Here is a 17,349-nt window from a genome sequence, read left to right as displayed (position 1 = left end):
AACCGATCATGGCGGATGTCCTGGGAGGATAGCTCAGCAGCAACGTGCTCGCCTTGGAAACAAGACTACAGGAAGCAACACAGGCTCCATCCCCGGGTCCTCATTTAGAAACCACCGGGTATTAAGCGCATTATAAATACACAACTAAAAGACATAGGGCCTCATTCCGAGTATGGCGGTAAGGGATAGCGGCCACCGCTAACGAGAGCGGTGGCGGTCATACTCCGAGTTCCCTTTGCGCCATGGAGGTTTTAACACCTGCTTTTAGCAGGTGTTAAAAACCATGGCGCTAAGGGACCTTGATGTTAATTACGCCACCGTAATTTACGGTGGCGTAATTAACGCCTTCCCCACTCCCATTATGCCCTATGGGGCAAGAATGGGAATGGGGAAGGGTAAATGGGGATTGGGGAATTACCGCCCCGCCAACCTTGGAATGGGGCGGTAATTCCGCCATCCACCAAGGCGCTGCCGGTCCGGGTACGGCGTCAACCAAGGCGTTAATAGCGCCATTGGTTAGCGCCGTACTCGGAATGAGGCCCATATTCCTGTAACAGCGCCTCGATGCCCAGTCTGTGTGAGCGCTTTAAAAAAAATGCAAATAAATGGTAGGCGAGGAAGTATATGTGTCTTATTTGTATCCACAAAATATATATGATTTCTTCAAAACTGGTGCAAAGAAACACACTCTCTTCTCTTTAAGCGCCCACTCACAGAAAAAAAAAACAGCGGTCCAGATATGGCAGCACTACAATCAGCCTCCAGCGCTAGCTACATTTTCTCACACTTAATCCGAATGGGCAGCAGCGCTCACAGCTTAATAAAGGCTGAGTCTGGAAATGGGTTTGACGTGACAGGGTTGGCTGGCTACAGTTCTCCTCTAAACTTTAATCTAAGCCGAACGCTTGTGAAATTGCTGGACCCGTTCGCGCATTGAGGACACACCGAAAACACTCGTTTGCAGCCATGAAAAGGCTTTCCGCAGATGTGTTTGCAGTGGGCAAACGCAAGCTGTGTTGTTTAGTGGTCTCAATAATTGAATCCCAACATTGCGCTGCTAGGGTTCTCGGGGCAGCATTCGCCAGGCCGGCCATGCCACGCCGTGCAGCCGGAGCGCGTGCACATGTTGGTATGCAGCGTGCTGCTGCTGGCAGAGACCGTGGGCAGATGTGTTGGCAGCCCGGAGCTCTCCACCTCTGCGTCTGCCGCTGTCTGCAGGCAGCGTGCTCGGGCTTCAAGTCAGCTGCTGCGGCGTGACCCGTCTGAAAAAAACATGTAATCCCATATCTATGCTTATGTATGTATGTAGCGCTTGCAATACGACGTAACAGCTTCTTGTCGCTGCAAAGGGAACGATACAGTTACAAACTGGCCATGCATTGCTCATTGTGTTTACAGTTTGATGGCTAATGGTTTTAGGTGGAACAGTTATATGGACACAACAACCTCCAATATTTTGATCCAGCGAAAAGTACCCAACCTTTGGATCAAACGTCAGGTCGGGTTCTTGCCTTAGGACCTGGCATTTTCATCCAGTGTGCAAGACATGGCAGAGATGGATCAGTGACTCACTCGCTGCAGCTGCATGTGTGACGTGGAGGGCACAACGAGCTAGGATTCACCAGGGTTCCAATGCCCTTTACCACGGGTATGCTGTGATCCTAGGGTGATATTGGCTATGCACGCGTGTGCACAGTGATTTAAGTGGCCTGCCTGATGGAGCTGGGGCTGCTAGGGGGCGTGGTCGAAAAGGGGCGTGGCCTTCCAGGAGTGACACCACAATTAAGAGGCAAAGCTTGCCTCAGCCTGATGCCACCTGTTATGCCACTTCCTCCTTAGGAAGCCCTGCTCGATTTTGCAAAAAGGGCCGTGGCCTAACAGTAGGGTGACCAGATTTTAAAAACAAAAACCCGGGACGGGCCATGCAAATAGAAGTAGGACTAAAGTAAAACGTTGGAGGAGAGCGCCGGGGAAGGGAAAGGGGAGGAAATGGGGTGTGAAAAGCATTTCACGCCCCATTAGCACAGGAAGAGTTGTGCCGGGACCCGATTTCAGGATTTTGACATCGGGTCCTAGCAAAAAAAGGGACCATAGGCAAAACCCCGGATGGGGTTTGTAAAATAAAAAAAACTGCCGGGACCCCGGGACGATGGGTGATTTCCCCGGCCGGACGTCTGGTCACCCTACCTAACAGGCAGCATTAAAATCAGGTGAGAGTTGCTGCCTAATTGTGGCACAGACCCCCTGCCAGGCATCACTTTGCATCAATTATCTACCTCAAAGAAAAGACAGGCGAGGCTTTTTTTCTAAAAACCTGAAGCTCTCGAATATACCTGAGAGCTTCAAGTTTTTGAAAAAAAGCCTTGGCTTCTAGTGGGCTGGGGTTAGCAGGCAACATTAGGGGTCCCCGGCACGGCCCCGTCTCAGAAACAATTGTTGGAGCCTGCTGGGACTCTGGCCCGGCTAGCCGCAGCCCACTTAAAGCACTGCCTTTGCATAACAGAGATCAGCAATGATGGCCATCATAAACAGTCGCATATTGAGCGCCATCAGCTCCTGTAGGACGCATGCATCATGAGCAGGTGGCATCTGACATCATCACTCGGTCAAATAAAAGAGCTCAGCCACTGCGCTCGAGTAGGAAGTTCCCAGGGGTCGAGTAGAGCACTTCTCGGCATGCTCTAATCACCTTGCAAGAACCGAACAACTGGCAACAAGGCGGTATTGTGGAGGAATTACCTCCAGAAAAAATCTTCTACCTTACTGCCAAAAATCAGCACAATGACCACGGTGGAATTACCACCAGCAGTAATTCCACGGAAATCCCTGTGGAGTCCTATGCACTCCTAAAATGGGGAATTACACCTCCCTACCTCCACTTGTAATCCTGTGGTAAATCCACTGGTCCGAGTGGCGGTAACCGTAATCGGGTTCGACAGTAATTCGGCAGATTTACTGCAGAATTAGCACTACAATGGCAATGAGGCCCTGAGTGTTTTTAAAACCATTTCTAAAGGACAGAAAAGGAAGTGGGCAAACTATAGAACATAGAGCGAGTCATATGCAATAAAGGCTGATGATGGAAAAATAGCAAAACCTGCAGTGGTTGAGGCGTGGTAAAAAATGCAGAGGGAAAAGGGACAGGTAATTACAAATAAAGACAGATGCACTGGAAGCAATGCAGCATTCTGCAATGAGGACAAGATCAATAGATCAGGCTGGTGCCTTCTGAAGGCAAGGAACAACAATGTGGAGAAACATGTTTAGGTCACGATGCAAGCAGCAGAGATACAGTCACGAACATTTCAACACATTGGGAGGTATCTGCAAAGGCTGACACTAGCCTCTGGACTGCTCATGGATCTGAGAGAGGTTTAAAAAGTTGGATGCTGTCATGATCTGCTTCTGATTTAATGGGCAGCTACGGGGTCTACCATGTAAGTATTCCATCCCTCACTCAGACCCACCCTGGTACTGGCAACGTGGAGATGGAAGAGATCTGATGTCGCAATTTATGAAGCGGTCACTCTCAACTCAGGGAGTTCCTTTGCCCCCAAGCAAGATGGCGCTCACCCAAAGTGCTTATTCAGATTCAACTTTAGTGAGGCCTTCAACCAATTTTGCACCACAGCAGCAAATTTCCCCTTTACCACCAATGAGCTTAGAACTAGGCTGGTGTATATAAAGAATATATATTTATTTAAGGTTTGACAAATAATAATAGCAATTAAAACAACAGCCACCAACGCTGTGGCACAACGAAATGTCACAATTTCAAATTACTTGCAACAGTTCACTGACTTGTATTTCTAATTAACTTACAGATACTAGAACACGCAGGTAAAATTAGAGACTGTACATCAAACACACACAGAGGATTTCTTGCACATTAACAATCATGACATTTGAACATCCCCCAGTGATTGCTTGGGTTAGCACAATGCTCTTCTCTCCCAGCAACCCCCACGCCCAGGCATCAGTTATAGATGATCCCTTAATTTGAAGGCAAGGTACAGGGAGTGGGAATACAGTAGCAAACTAGTTTTGGCTTTTTATCAAAAATCAGGGGTTGACTAATAGACACAATGAAAATGCAGGGCCCTGGAAAAATCGTTTTGGGATGCAAGTAAATAAATGGGAAATTCCGTTTTGCACACTCTACATTCATTTGAATGGCAGCGTTTTAGGGTTTACTTATTTTGGGATAATGGATACCTCCATTCTGTATAGAACACGGGTTTCAGAAAGGTAGAGTCACTCAAGTATTTTATTTTCTACACCGGCTCAGACACACTGGGCATGAACTTTGTTACTTTCAAACTCTAACATCCCGTGATTTTCTACATGGGAATTCATTGATTAAACTTCAATTCAATGCGCTAAGGAACTACACAGCTTCCCCACACCTCACAATTTAATGGAAAGGTTTAAGGCAGGCTGTTCCCAACACAATAAACATTAAATGGATATGTTGATTGTCTATAATGGATTTAATTTGAGTTGGATTTAATAAAATGTGCCAAGGGTCTCCCCAGTTGCACCCCCCTACATGGTATGCGAGATGGGGATTAGGGCTGGCAGATTCGCCTCCACACTTTTGTTGGCATTTGGATTAATCTACTTACATGGGAAGCCTTGGTTATGGGACATCCAGGGAAATACCAGGGCTCCTCTGAGGACAGCGCTGATCTGGTCAAAGGCTTTGTTCAAGGGTAGTCCCCAGCACCCAGACTTCCTCTGGCTCCTCAAATGGCAGGCCCAGTGTCATGGTCATGAAGTCAGGGGCACAGGCATGCAGGGGTTGCATGCACAGGAGACCTGGGTGGACACCTTACTGGCGCCTTTGGTGCCAGGCTTATGAACAAAAGTAAACAAGAACATCCATTTAACACCAAAAAGCTTTTATTATGGACATAGCACTTCAGGTGCATTAACCTTGAACATTCCATCGATTAAGCAGGCTTCATTAACCTTGAACATTCCATCCATTAAGCAGCCCCAAGTGTATTCTTAGGTGTGGCTGCTAATAGATTGCCTTCACACGTGCTTACTCTCTAGGAGTGGCAGGGTGTGGCTGGTAAGCCGGCCCTAATGGGCGTGCCCACGATCTCAGCTATATAAGCTGCCCCGATCCTCAAGACAGACACTTCGCGTTATTCTGCACTTGCAAGCAGGGTAACGCTCACTGTCACCTGAGGTCAGACTTACCTTTGAAGATCCTGCTTCCTGGACATCCTGCTTCCTGCCAGCATTCTTACCAACTGGGTGAAGCTGTTCTTACCTGTACATTCTTCGGCGAACCAAGTATTCATCTTTACAATTTCCGGAACGCCGGAATCTTCATCTTGGCACCGGAGCACGATACACTCCATCGTCGACAGTAGCGCCTGCAAGGAAAAACAGAAGACAAGGTTAGACATAAAAAAAACAGTCAGTTTAAGGTTGTGCTTTGCCATACTTCGCAGTTTTCCTTAAACCATCACTTACCTGCTGTCAAACATTGCGGTAGCATCCATCTTCCATCTGGCCGCGTCTCGCGTCTCACAGCTGCATTGAGGCCGCATTTCCATCTAAGGGAAGAAAACAGAAGAGAGACATTATTGCGGGCATAAATAGGAGCAACATATAAATACATTAAACAGAACAAACAGCCTCACAAGAGTTCAAGAAAGACTTACCAATCATAAGGAGAAGCATAGTCGCAGCTGGACTGGACTAATCCTTATCAGGGATCAGTGAAGGAACTAGATCCCATTTGATGCGCCCCTGCCAGAAGTAGAAGGACGGAGAGCTTATCTTCCATAATTCACAGGTGAGCTTTATGGGCCGGCATATGCTCACAGAAACCGTACTTTGGGGTGAAGGGCATGGGCGTAATTATAGGGGGGACAGGGGTTTTTGTCCCCCCAACTTCTGTGGCATGCCTTTTTGTCCCCCCCCATCTTTTGAAGGGAGAGCAGGGGGGCCACAATTATCAATTATGTAATTGGACAGCGCGAACCCGGCTGGGGTGCCCAGAGAGGCTTGCGCTGTCTCATTACATAATGGGGTGCCATGCATGTCTCAGTCTCTTGCCCTGGGAAACAAAAGAGGGGCTCCGACCACATATCAATTGGTTGACACTACTATCCAATTCGAGTGTCTACTGTGCTGTGTCAGTTATCATTGTGTATCACGCTTCAAAAGTAAGCGAAGTACCTCATAGTAGAGTCATTTTACTCTGGATTGTGGTCCATGCACATATCTTGAGTCAGCAGTTTCATGCTCAAACGTCTGCTTTTATTTAGCCGGTCCAGTCCTCTGACTGGGCTTACATCTATCATATTCATGTTTCAGCAAATGAACAGAGTGTAGATAGTGTATTGTCTTTGACAGTACTTAATCACATAGCCAGCGTTTACATCAATGGTGTGTTAGTACTGTTTGTATGGCAAATATTACATCATATTTAAGCCATTTTATAAAAAACAACAAAAGACAAAATAACAGTGTTCACACATAAAAATACAGTAGTGCACAGAGCGCACATATTGGTTCTGCACATGTTCCCTCGTTTTGAGTCAAAGGCAAGATTGTGCTCGTAAACTATATTTGAATTAGGAGTAATGCTAGCCTAAAGGTTCTAACTAGCTGCAAAGCTGGGATTTGTCGAAGTAGCCAGCTATTGGGTGGGTTAGCAATTCTCACAGAGGACCAAACCGTTGGTCTATGCCAGGGGGTGGAGCCCCCAAGAAGTTCTGCTGGATTAAATAGCAAAATATTGTGCTTGAACCACAGGCGTTTCGGCTTCTTGGTGAAAAGCCTTCATCTGGGCCTCTGGGTTTGTCTCTCTGTTGAAGATCCTAGGGGAAGGGCTGAGGCTAGAGGTGCCCTTCGGTCGCAGTGGTGGTGCCCGGGGGCAAGGTGGTGCCAGTTCCCTCGCACATGCACTATACGCTCTTCTTCACAGCACACTCCCGTACTCAGGACGCTCCACCCCCTGGCCTAGACCAACCTGTGACCCAAAACTGTCGTACTCCGCAAATTCTGTGAAATTAAGCTGAGCACTCTACACCTTCCAAACATGGTGAACATTTGTTAAGCAGTTTTTGCTCTAGGTGCGCAGAAGGAACCATATGGAATTTTGTGTTATAAGCACACTTTTAGGAGCCCTGTATAATGTTTCCCCCTGTCGCCAAAATAATCTTCACCAAAATGGCAAAAAGTATTTTGAGTTTTACAGACAGGTGGTGAGCAACTTTTACAGCATTGTAAAAGTTTGTGGAATTCAACATGGTCTCATTGATGCCCCCAAACTGCCCACCCCCGCCCCAATCTACATTTTTGGTAACTTTAGTGGAAGATGGCATTTTAATACACAACAAAAAAAATAAAACTGCAGGATCATTCCAGATGCAGGAAACTCATCTATTAGAGCTCTGTCCAAGCCTCTGAGGAAAAATACATGCAAACCTCTTTATTATTAAGGATTGCACCAACAGAAGTGACTTCACAGAAAAGGACATTGCAAGGCACATCATCAGTCTTTGATACTTGGAGGCACCATGCAAGTGACTTTAGAATAAGTTGCCATATATAAGCCCTGTGACAAATATCTTTGTGGTTCAAAATACCTAAACTGCACTATTGTTATATGTGGAGCAACTCTATAGTCATTAGGCTTTTCCATTATAATACCAGACTACATTAACATAAGCTTTGAAGTGAATCAGTCACTTGTAGAGCTGCAGAGAAGGCACAATGTGATTAAATGATTTGCTAAGTATCACACACTTGGTTAAATGGTGAAACAGGGATGTGGACAATTTAAGCAACCGCGCACATCTTTCCAGTTTTAGTTGATATAGATATTTATTAAGGTTTTGTTTTACATTTCGTGTGCTTAAATAATTATTTATAGCAATGCCTTGGAAGCAAACCACATTACACAATAAACTAGCCTTTCATTGTAAATTAACCATACCCTATATACATTGTCGTAGAAATATGTTGAGCAATGGCAGTATGGCTTTAGTTTTCTGCATTCAAAGTCACAATAGTATCATGTAGATTAATGTGAGCCTAACAAATCCCCCTTTTGTTTTAAAGCCATAGTCATTATTTCATAAAGCATGCAACATTATGCACCGTCCTCATTTCTGATCACTCCCTCCCATTCACATTCCTAAAGGGACAAAAGTCCCTGCTAATAGTACCCCTCCCCCCTCCCATCAGTGCCTAATGGCTCACATTGTAATGCTCTGTTGATACAGAGCAACTTGAGGACCCTCTGCTGCCCAGAGCTCCTTGGGACATGGTCCTGGCAGCGGGACACCTCTACCATTCGGAACGGGTAAGGTGTCCTGCTGCCAGGACAATGAGCGTGCTAAGCAGGAACTACTCAGCACACATTGTCCTGCCAGCAGGACACCTTTGCCGCTGGGTGCCCTCTTTGAAGTGCTGAACGGGAGGGGTGTCTCTATGACAAATGTCCCAGTCTGGCTCTTAAAAGAGCCACAGGGGGCAGCTTGCCTGGCCCTGCCTCTCCCACTCGGTAGTCCATTGCTTGGAACCATTTGAACACAGTAAAACATACCTTGATTTAATTTTAATCAGTCAAAATCTTTTTGTTTTTTAAACTCTTTATTTCTCATTTTCAACAATAGTCAACAAACAACAACATCATCATCATAAATCATTGAAAAGCAAAATATACAATAGCGGGAATCAGTACAACAGAATTTCACACCATAATCCCGTAACCCACTACATTAAACTGTAAACCAAAATTAAAACCAAACCAGATGCATCAAACAAAGAACAACAGACAAACAAGACTACACAAGACAACCACATAAACAACACAACCCCCCATATGCATAGTACTTAGAAATAAGCCATTTCACTCCACTCCACAACTCAATCCAATATCATCCATAAAAGTCATTAAAACACTCCCACATTTCATCAGAAAGTTCTGCCTTGTTTTGTTTGCTTAACATCGTTTTTTCAAACCTTGATAAAGCTCTAACATCCAAAATCCACTCTTCTACTGTCGGCTTTTTTTGTGTCTTCCAGACCCTCAACACTTGCTTAACTGCCACCAACAAAACTTTACGCACCCCACTCAATATCACCCAACTCACATCACGCCCACCACCATATGACAAGAATATAACTGCTAAGGGATTACGTGGGTAAACAATGTCCCAAACCCGATCAATCCTGTCAATAACCTTCCTCCAAAAGCTTACCACCCTTTCACAATGCCACAATAAATGCAACAGAGTACCCCGTTCTTTCCCACAACCCCAACACAAATCATCATCAACTAAACCCAATTTACACATACGTACTGGAGTCCAATACAATCTGCCCAATATCCGTTGATGTATGTAGCGTAATTGCAAATCCACCTTGGCAGTCGTCGGCACTCTCCAAATCCTATCCCATTCTCTCAATGTCAACTCCTTGCCCAACTCATCCGTCCACGATAGCCTCAACTTTTCCCACAAATCCAACCATTGTCCATCCGGTTGCATAAATTGCATAAATGTAGACACTTTCTGCAAACCCTTTCCCAATATATCAAAATTCTCTGGCTTTTTCAGAATGGAGCACCCAACATGTCTCTCCGTTCCAAGAGCAAAGTTACCAGAATATCATACCTCCTCAATTCCCTGCTCCTCAAACCAAATTTCTCAACTAGACTCCCAAAAGGCACTACCCCAGCATCATTCCACACGTCGCCAATTATCAAAACTCCTCTCTGAATCCAACTCTTCCAAGCCAATACCTTATTATTGTACTGCAGACCTGGATTATGCCAAAGTGAAGCCTCTTCATAAAGATATAATCCCTGACCAGTACCCACAATCCACGATGACAACGCATCCTTGGTAGCTAATACCGATTTCAAACATTGTGCCTTCGTAGGCAACTTTCGAAAAGAAAACAAACATTTAATATCATAAGGCAAAAACCGCTGCATCTCAATTTGTACCCACCACGGCACCCGGTTCAGATCCACACCAAAGTAATTAAACACTTTCTTTAACAAAAAAACACTACAGTAGTTTTTCAATACCGGGTACCCAAATCCCCCATCTTTAACTTTCCTGACCATAATGTACCGGGAATCTTAGCCCTCTTACCAGCTCCCCACAAAAAATCTTGAAACACTCTATCTACGCGTGCCAATGCTTTCCTTGTAAAATGCAAAGGCAAAGATTGAATACATGCATAATCTTTGGCAGCAAAACCATTTTAATGGCATTAACTTTGCCCCAAAGAGTCAGATTAACATGTCCCCATCTCATGACGGGACATAGCCGGTCAAGTGGCACAGCGAGTAGAGCGCTCGCTTTGACATCAGTGCAGAGCCTGCGAACGCAGGTTCGAATCCCGGCAGCGCCAAACTCAGCGTTTCATCCTTCCGAGGTCGATAAATGAGCACCACACACCGTGGGTAATAATAAGCAGCGCTCAGATACCTGAGGGTTCGTAGCGCTATATAAATGCCAAATTATTATTATTATTATTATTATGATATCCTGTCTAAGCACCTCAATGATTTTATCCACATTATAAATGACTAACTTTCCAAAATCTCGAGTAATTTGAATGCCCAAATATTCCCAGTTACAGTTCCACCCCAGCAGCTGTTCACAATCAGGCGAAGCCCTCACCGGAAATACTACCATTTTATCCCAGTTGATCCGATACCCAGATAGTTGACCCACTTCCTAAAAGACCTCTCTTAATAGTTGACCCCCTACAACAGGATCATTCAAGATGACCACCACATCATCTGCATAAGCTAAAGCCTTCACCTATCCTTCCCCCACTGTAAACCCTCTGATACCTCCCATCTGATGTATAAATGCCAACAAAGGTTCCAACGCTAAATTAAATAACAGCGGCAACAAGGGGCAACCTTGGCGGGTGCCTCTAAACAACGGAAATGATGTAGAAAACCCCCCATTCACCCACACCTTCGCCGAGATGCCATTTTGAAGAGCCTGAATAGCCTTAATAAAGCAGGGACAAAAACCCAACTTTGACAGCATATAATTAAAAAAACTCCAATTCACCCTATCAACGGCCTTCTCGGCATCTAAGAAAATCAACAAAATATCCTTTATTTCCAAGGCCGGCAAACTCAAAATATCTAACAGAGTCCGAATATTATCATATCCATACCTTCGCTCCATAAATCCAGTCTGAGAGCGCTCCACCAAATCACCCTTATATTATTTAAGCCTCACTGTCAGTAATTTTGTAAAAATGTTCAAATCTACATTAAGTAAGGAAATAGGCCGATAATTATTACACCTAGTAATATCCTTTCCAGGTTTCGGGATCACTGTGATGATTGCCTCCTTCATTGAACCACATAACCTCCCCTCCCTCAAAAAATAGTTATATAAATCACATAAACTCGGTGCCAACACCACCAAATTTTTGATAAAATTCTACCGTCAAACCATCCATCCCCGGAGATTTACCCCTATTCATATCCTCAATTACCGACAAAACCTCTGGGAGTGTAATCGGTGCCTCCATAAAACATTTACCTTCATCAGAAAGCACTGGGAGTTCAATTTTTCCAAGGAATCTGTCAAAGTCACCTATTTGTGGTGCAATATCTTCTGTATACAATTTAGCATAAAAGGAGCAAAAACATTCACCAATTTTACCTTTCTTAATCTCCAAATTACCAGACGCATCCACAATTTTCTGGACATACACCCTCTCGGATTAATTCCTCAATCTGCTTGTCAGCAGGTTCCCTGCTTTATCCCCCTGGTCCCAATACTTTGCTTCATGTAATACAATCCCTTCTCAACTTGTGAGTCCACCTCAATTTTTAGCAATTCTTTAGCATCCAAGATTATAAGTCTAATATTCTTGTCCCTCAATAAAGCATAATTCCGTTGTAAGTCTCCAAGTTCCTTTTCAAGCTCTACCAAACTGGCTTCATCCACATTGCGTATTCTTGCAGTCCAGTTCATCAGTTCCCCCCTAACCAAAGCCTTAAAAGCATCCCACACCACCATGTTCTCTGCCGAGCCCTCATTCAACTCAAAGAAATTCGGTATAAGGTTCATTAATGCATCAGTGGTGTTTTGATTTTGTAACACAAAAGGTTTCAATCTCCATCTACTAGGTTCCTGCCTTTCAGCGAGCAGCATCAATTTAGCTATTACCATTGAGTGATTCAAAATGTGTCGTTCTCCCATAGACACCTATTTTGCACTCTCAATTAAACTATCCAACACTAATACGTAGTCAAGCCTAGAATAAGAATCATGCACTGATGAATAAAACGAAAATTCCCTATCCCTCCAATGAAAATGTCTCCATGTATCTACTAAATCATAAACTTCCAGGAAGTCCCGAAATTCATTACTCGACCTTCGTCCAGTAAAATTGCACATCGAGGACCTATCCATTTTGGGATCAAGCACACAATTAAAATCCCCTCCCAAAACAATCATTTCACCCCCCATATCACCAAGCATCTCCTTCAGCGAGTCAAAAAAGCCCCCACCCCCACACATGGCCCATATACTGATCCAACCGTCAATGACATGCCCTCACATTTAAGATCAATAAGTAAAATACGTCCTTCACCATCCGTACTCACTTTCTCAACACAGGCATCCAAACCTTTCCTCAACAAAATTCCAACACCCCGAGAGTTGGAGGAGTAGCAATTTAAGAAAACCTTTGTATATCTCGAATTAGTCAGAGAGCCACCAGTGCCATCAATCAAATGTGTTTCTTGCAAAACAGCCACATCAATGTGTTCCCGCCAAAGCTTAGTCAGCATCTTCTTTCTCTTCCGCACACAATTCAACCCTTTCACATTCCAAGTACAAAACAAAACAGGCCCTTTGATAGCTCCCCAATACACACCATATTATCTCCCATGCTCATAGACTATTAATTATTATTAATATTTCCATTAAACAGTATGACAAATATCAATCCCAATAAATAGAGTGGATCAACACATAACACCCCCCTTACCCCATACCACACTTATAACAAAGGACAACATACGTTCATACAAAAAAGCATCGACTTAAAGGAACCCAATATATTCTGGATTTCAACAAAATAACAACATATACAAAATAATTACCTATTCCAACCATCTTCCCAGAACCCCATGCCCAACAATCTACTAATAGAATATCTTCCTCTAAATCCCTCAGTAACAAGTCCCAGAATCCCAGAATCTCACCAAACCCCACAAACCCCCTCATCAACCCCCACTATGACCTAGAAGTCATCCGTAGAAAGAAAGCAATAACCAACCCAAAGCTACACGGGCAACAGGAGCTAACAGAAACAAAACCTGGAGCCGACCTTAGTAAGTGAATCCACAATATAGAGCAGTCCCCCTAACCACATCCTTTCCTCCAACTGCCATCGCCTGACAATTCACTCTACAAATCCTGGAATCACAGAAATCTATAGAAAGGAACACCCATCCAAAATAATGCTCAAGGAGAACGCAAACCCCTTAAAGCGTCAGTTTCAACATAACTTTGGTAACACAAAGGTTTCAACCACCATCACGCCGGGTTAGAATGCAAAACAATAAACGCTGCACATCAGAAGGTGCGATAACACTAAGTTCAGGCAAACTCAGCACTCCCCCCCCCAATCAACCACTCACTGCACAGCCACTGATCACATAGACAATTCCACCAAGGGAACCATGTCAAGCATGAACCTCAGAGATTATGACTCCTCACCGCTGAATAGGTATCTACTGCATGAAAGGGGGAAAAAACCTCGCGTGGCTGCCAAGCCTCCATCCACCATGTCCAGGTCAAGCAGCACTGATACAATATTCGTGCTCTCCCTATGTCAGAACTCAAAGCCCACAGCACATCAGCACACCTCTACACGATGCCCTGGCCCCATCTGAAAAACAGTAACCAGGGCGCGCAATTTCAATAACAAAGATGCTCCGTAATGGTGTAACAGTAAGAGCATTTAGGTACATGAAGTCACGTAAACCAGACACATGACATACACATAACCTCCATCAATAGCACCAACATTTAAGATAATATAAAATGCCCCATCAGGTGGACGTTAAATGAACATTAAAGTGATGGCCTCCTACAATCATCCACAGTGAAGCGGTAGTACAGCGGTGTGGCTTACAGAATATCACGTGCAAAATATAGTACCACAAGTCTTCCCCCTCTTGAATCCCCTCCAGTAACAGTCCGCTTGACAACTTCCAAAATGACAAATAACTTAAAAAAAATAAAAAGCACAGTAACATTCTGGAGCATTGTTGTCCGGACTCAAGGTTCGCAGTTTAATGCAAAATGGTCACTGAACCCAAAACATTATCAATGTCTTGCCAGTCCCATATCATGCAATGTGCCATGGTAAATTGTGGCATTTCACGAAGAATCACAGCATACACCTCTACCTTTTACTGTTCAGCATGACAGGAAGGAAAGAGTGGTAGGAAGCGGCGTAATGCAGATTGCACCTCCGGAGTGCGAGCCAATATCTCCATCCCATACAGAGTCGTGGAGCAAGAAATGTAAGTAAGTGCCCCAGTCATTGTCAAAGCTGAGCTGACACAATACATAAAGCAGACGCTGAGTTGCCTTGCACTCAGTAACCCCAACTCCCGTCCGACTTCCTCCAGAGCGAATGGCTCGAAAATACAACAGGCAAAGCAGCCAGGTTCCAGTGCAAGCGTCACAACTACACCATCAACGTAGTTGAGTAGCCCACACAACACAAGGCTACAGCGCCTAAATACAAACCCAGCACCAGCAACCCCCAGAGAAACCAGCGTTGATGAGGGCCACAAAGAAAACACCATTAAGGTGGCGCTGCAGCAGGATTCCATATCCGAGCAAGCACGATCATTCAGGCATCAATACGTCAATGCAGCTCCCATCGCGGGACCCAATCTATACAATCTCTCATAGTACAGTGCGAGTACTAGCTGCAATACATGGATGCCCACAACCCTCATCCGCCATACCTTGGCTGACCCGATGACACGCCATCTGCACCATAGACATGCCTCTCCCGTGTAGAAAAAAATCTATCAGCATGTACACTTATAAGTCTCTGTGCAGAACCCAAGTTTGGAGACATATGGCATTTAAAAATTGATACCAAGTATACTTGGTCACCCACTGCACTGCATTAACCGATGGCTTCTGCCTTTGAATGAAATGAAAAATCAAGGTCATTGCTGACATTCAAGTGAATATGTTCCTTTCGGCCATGGCTTTATAGTTCAGCTACGTCAAGTCAACTTAGCCCAAAATTTCAGGGATCAGGGGGTGATAGTCTGGTCTGCTCAATGGATGTTGCACCACTGTTTCCATGTGTTATTGTATATGTACATATAAATGTTGTGTGCACACAGTGTATGTCAATAGAGGTGCTGGGTGCACTTGTGTGTGAGGGAGAGTGTATGCAAGCATATGTGTGCTGACCTTTGTGTCTGGATGAATGATAAATAATGCATTTAGGTTGTTTGACCGAGGTACAAAATCACAGCGGAATTGACGTTTCGCTGCAAATACGTTTTTACCTTGGTACAAAAAAAAAACCCATGTGCCCCCAAACCGCCAGTACACCCATAACCCCCCCTACTTACCTTTTCTCCATCCGCCGCCTCTCCTGTACCCTGTACCCTAACAGGGGTCAGATCTGAAGCTGCAGGGACCCTTTTTCTTTTTTTTTTTGTTGGGTCCCTGCCAACAATGCTGATGCAGCGGGGGATACCCCTGCAACTGCCAAAGCCAAAAATACTGAACATGGGGAGCGGGGAAACCCCTGCAACCTCAGCTTTTCATATTCGGTATCTTTGGCTTCAAACTAATAGTGGTGACCGAATTCAGTCAAATCTACCATTCAACCAAATTCTTTCGAACAATTTGGCCGAAATTATCCCAAAGAGCCACCACCCAACCTCCCTCCACCCCACCCCTGCCCCCCCCCCCCAACATTTTCAGCAAAGTTACTTCACTGGTGAAGGGTTCGAGAGGTACAACAATCACAGATTGGCGCACTCACACACTCTTATTTCCACGAAGGACCAGTATCACCACATACCACCGCTCACAGCTTTTCTACTGAGGGAGAGGCCTGAATGGGGTGATTCAATTTCAGGGAGGGCTGCAACCCTGCCTCAACGCCTCCGCAGAGACCAGGTGAGCATAACAGAATGCGAAGACTCTAATACTCTCTGCCTGGACGTTATGGAAACTTCAGAAACAGATCAGTTAGCCCTCTTACTAGGGGAATTACGGGATGAAGTACATGCTTCAAGACAGGAAACCAATGCATTACGGAGGGATCTTATTGTAACTCGAGAAAGAACTGACGAATTGGCAAGACAAATGCTACAAACACAAGCAGGACAGGTTCCACTGCCTGCAGTGACCCATTCTTCTCATTCTTCCACACCACAACAATCAACACCAGTTCAGGTGGTTCTTCCAGGAGTAGTGCCTCTAGCCCCTCCCGAACGCTTCATCGGCGACCCAAACAAGTTCGCTGTATTTATGAACCAATGTCGCCTCCATTTCCTGTGCAGACCTGGAGCCTTTCCTAATGACCAAGCCAAAGTGGCATTTGTACTCTCGTATTTAGAATGTAGTGTGGCGGACTGGTCTATACCTTTGGTAAATCAAGATGACCCTTTACTCCGGAACTTTGGGAATTTCCAACATGAGATGGAGAAATTGTTTGCCTGTCATACTCAAGGACAAGCTCTGTACATTGAGTTGTTGTCACACAGACAAGGTAGTCAAGATCTATTAACCTATATTGCAACCTTCGATCAGCTCAAAACCCAGACCCACTGGCCAGAAGAGAAGAGGACAACACTCTTTTACTGAGGGTTACATGGAGAATTTAAGGATGTGTTGGAGCAAGTGGTGAATCGCCCTGAGAGGTGTGCGGACTACATAGACCTGACGGTGCAACTCGATCATGGGTTGCCGAAACGGAAAATGGATCGAGCTAGATCAGAGGGATGGTCAGTTTACATAAAACCTCGTGAGAATCAGATTAAACCACATGAACAGTCTGAGCCAATGCAAATAGGTGGATTACGAAGTCCCCTAACCAAAGCAGAAAGGGAAAAAAGAAGACAACAACAGCTTTTCTTATATTGTGGACAAGCAGGTCACTTCCTCCGTGACTGCCCGGTACAACCACCCAAGAAAACAGTTGGGGCAACAGACAAAACTGATGAAGAAGAAGAACAGAACTCGGGAAACGCCAATGCCCGGCAAGTGTAGGGGTCCACTTGTCGAGCATGAAAAAGGAATCCGTATAGACCTCACATCTAGTCCTTCC

Source organism: Ambystoma mexicanum, chromosome 5p (genome assembly GCF_040938575.1).
Source record: "Ambystoma mexicanum isolate Mex_15411 chromosome 5p, UKY_AmexF1_1, whole genome shotgun sequence".
Classification (NCBI taxonomy): Eukaryota; Metazoa; Chordata; class Amphibia; order Caudata; family Ambystomatidae; genus Ambystoma; species Ambystoma mexicanum.
Note: the sequence above shows the minus strand (reverse complement) of the source record.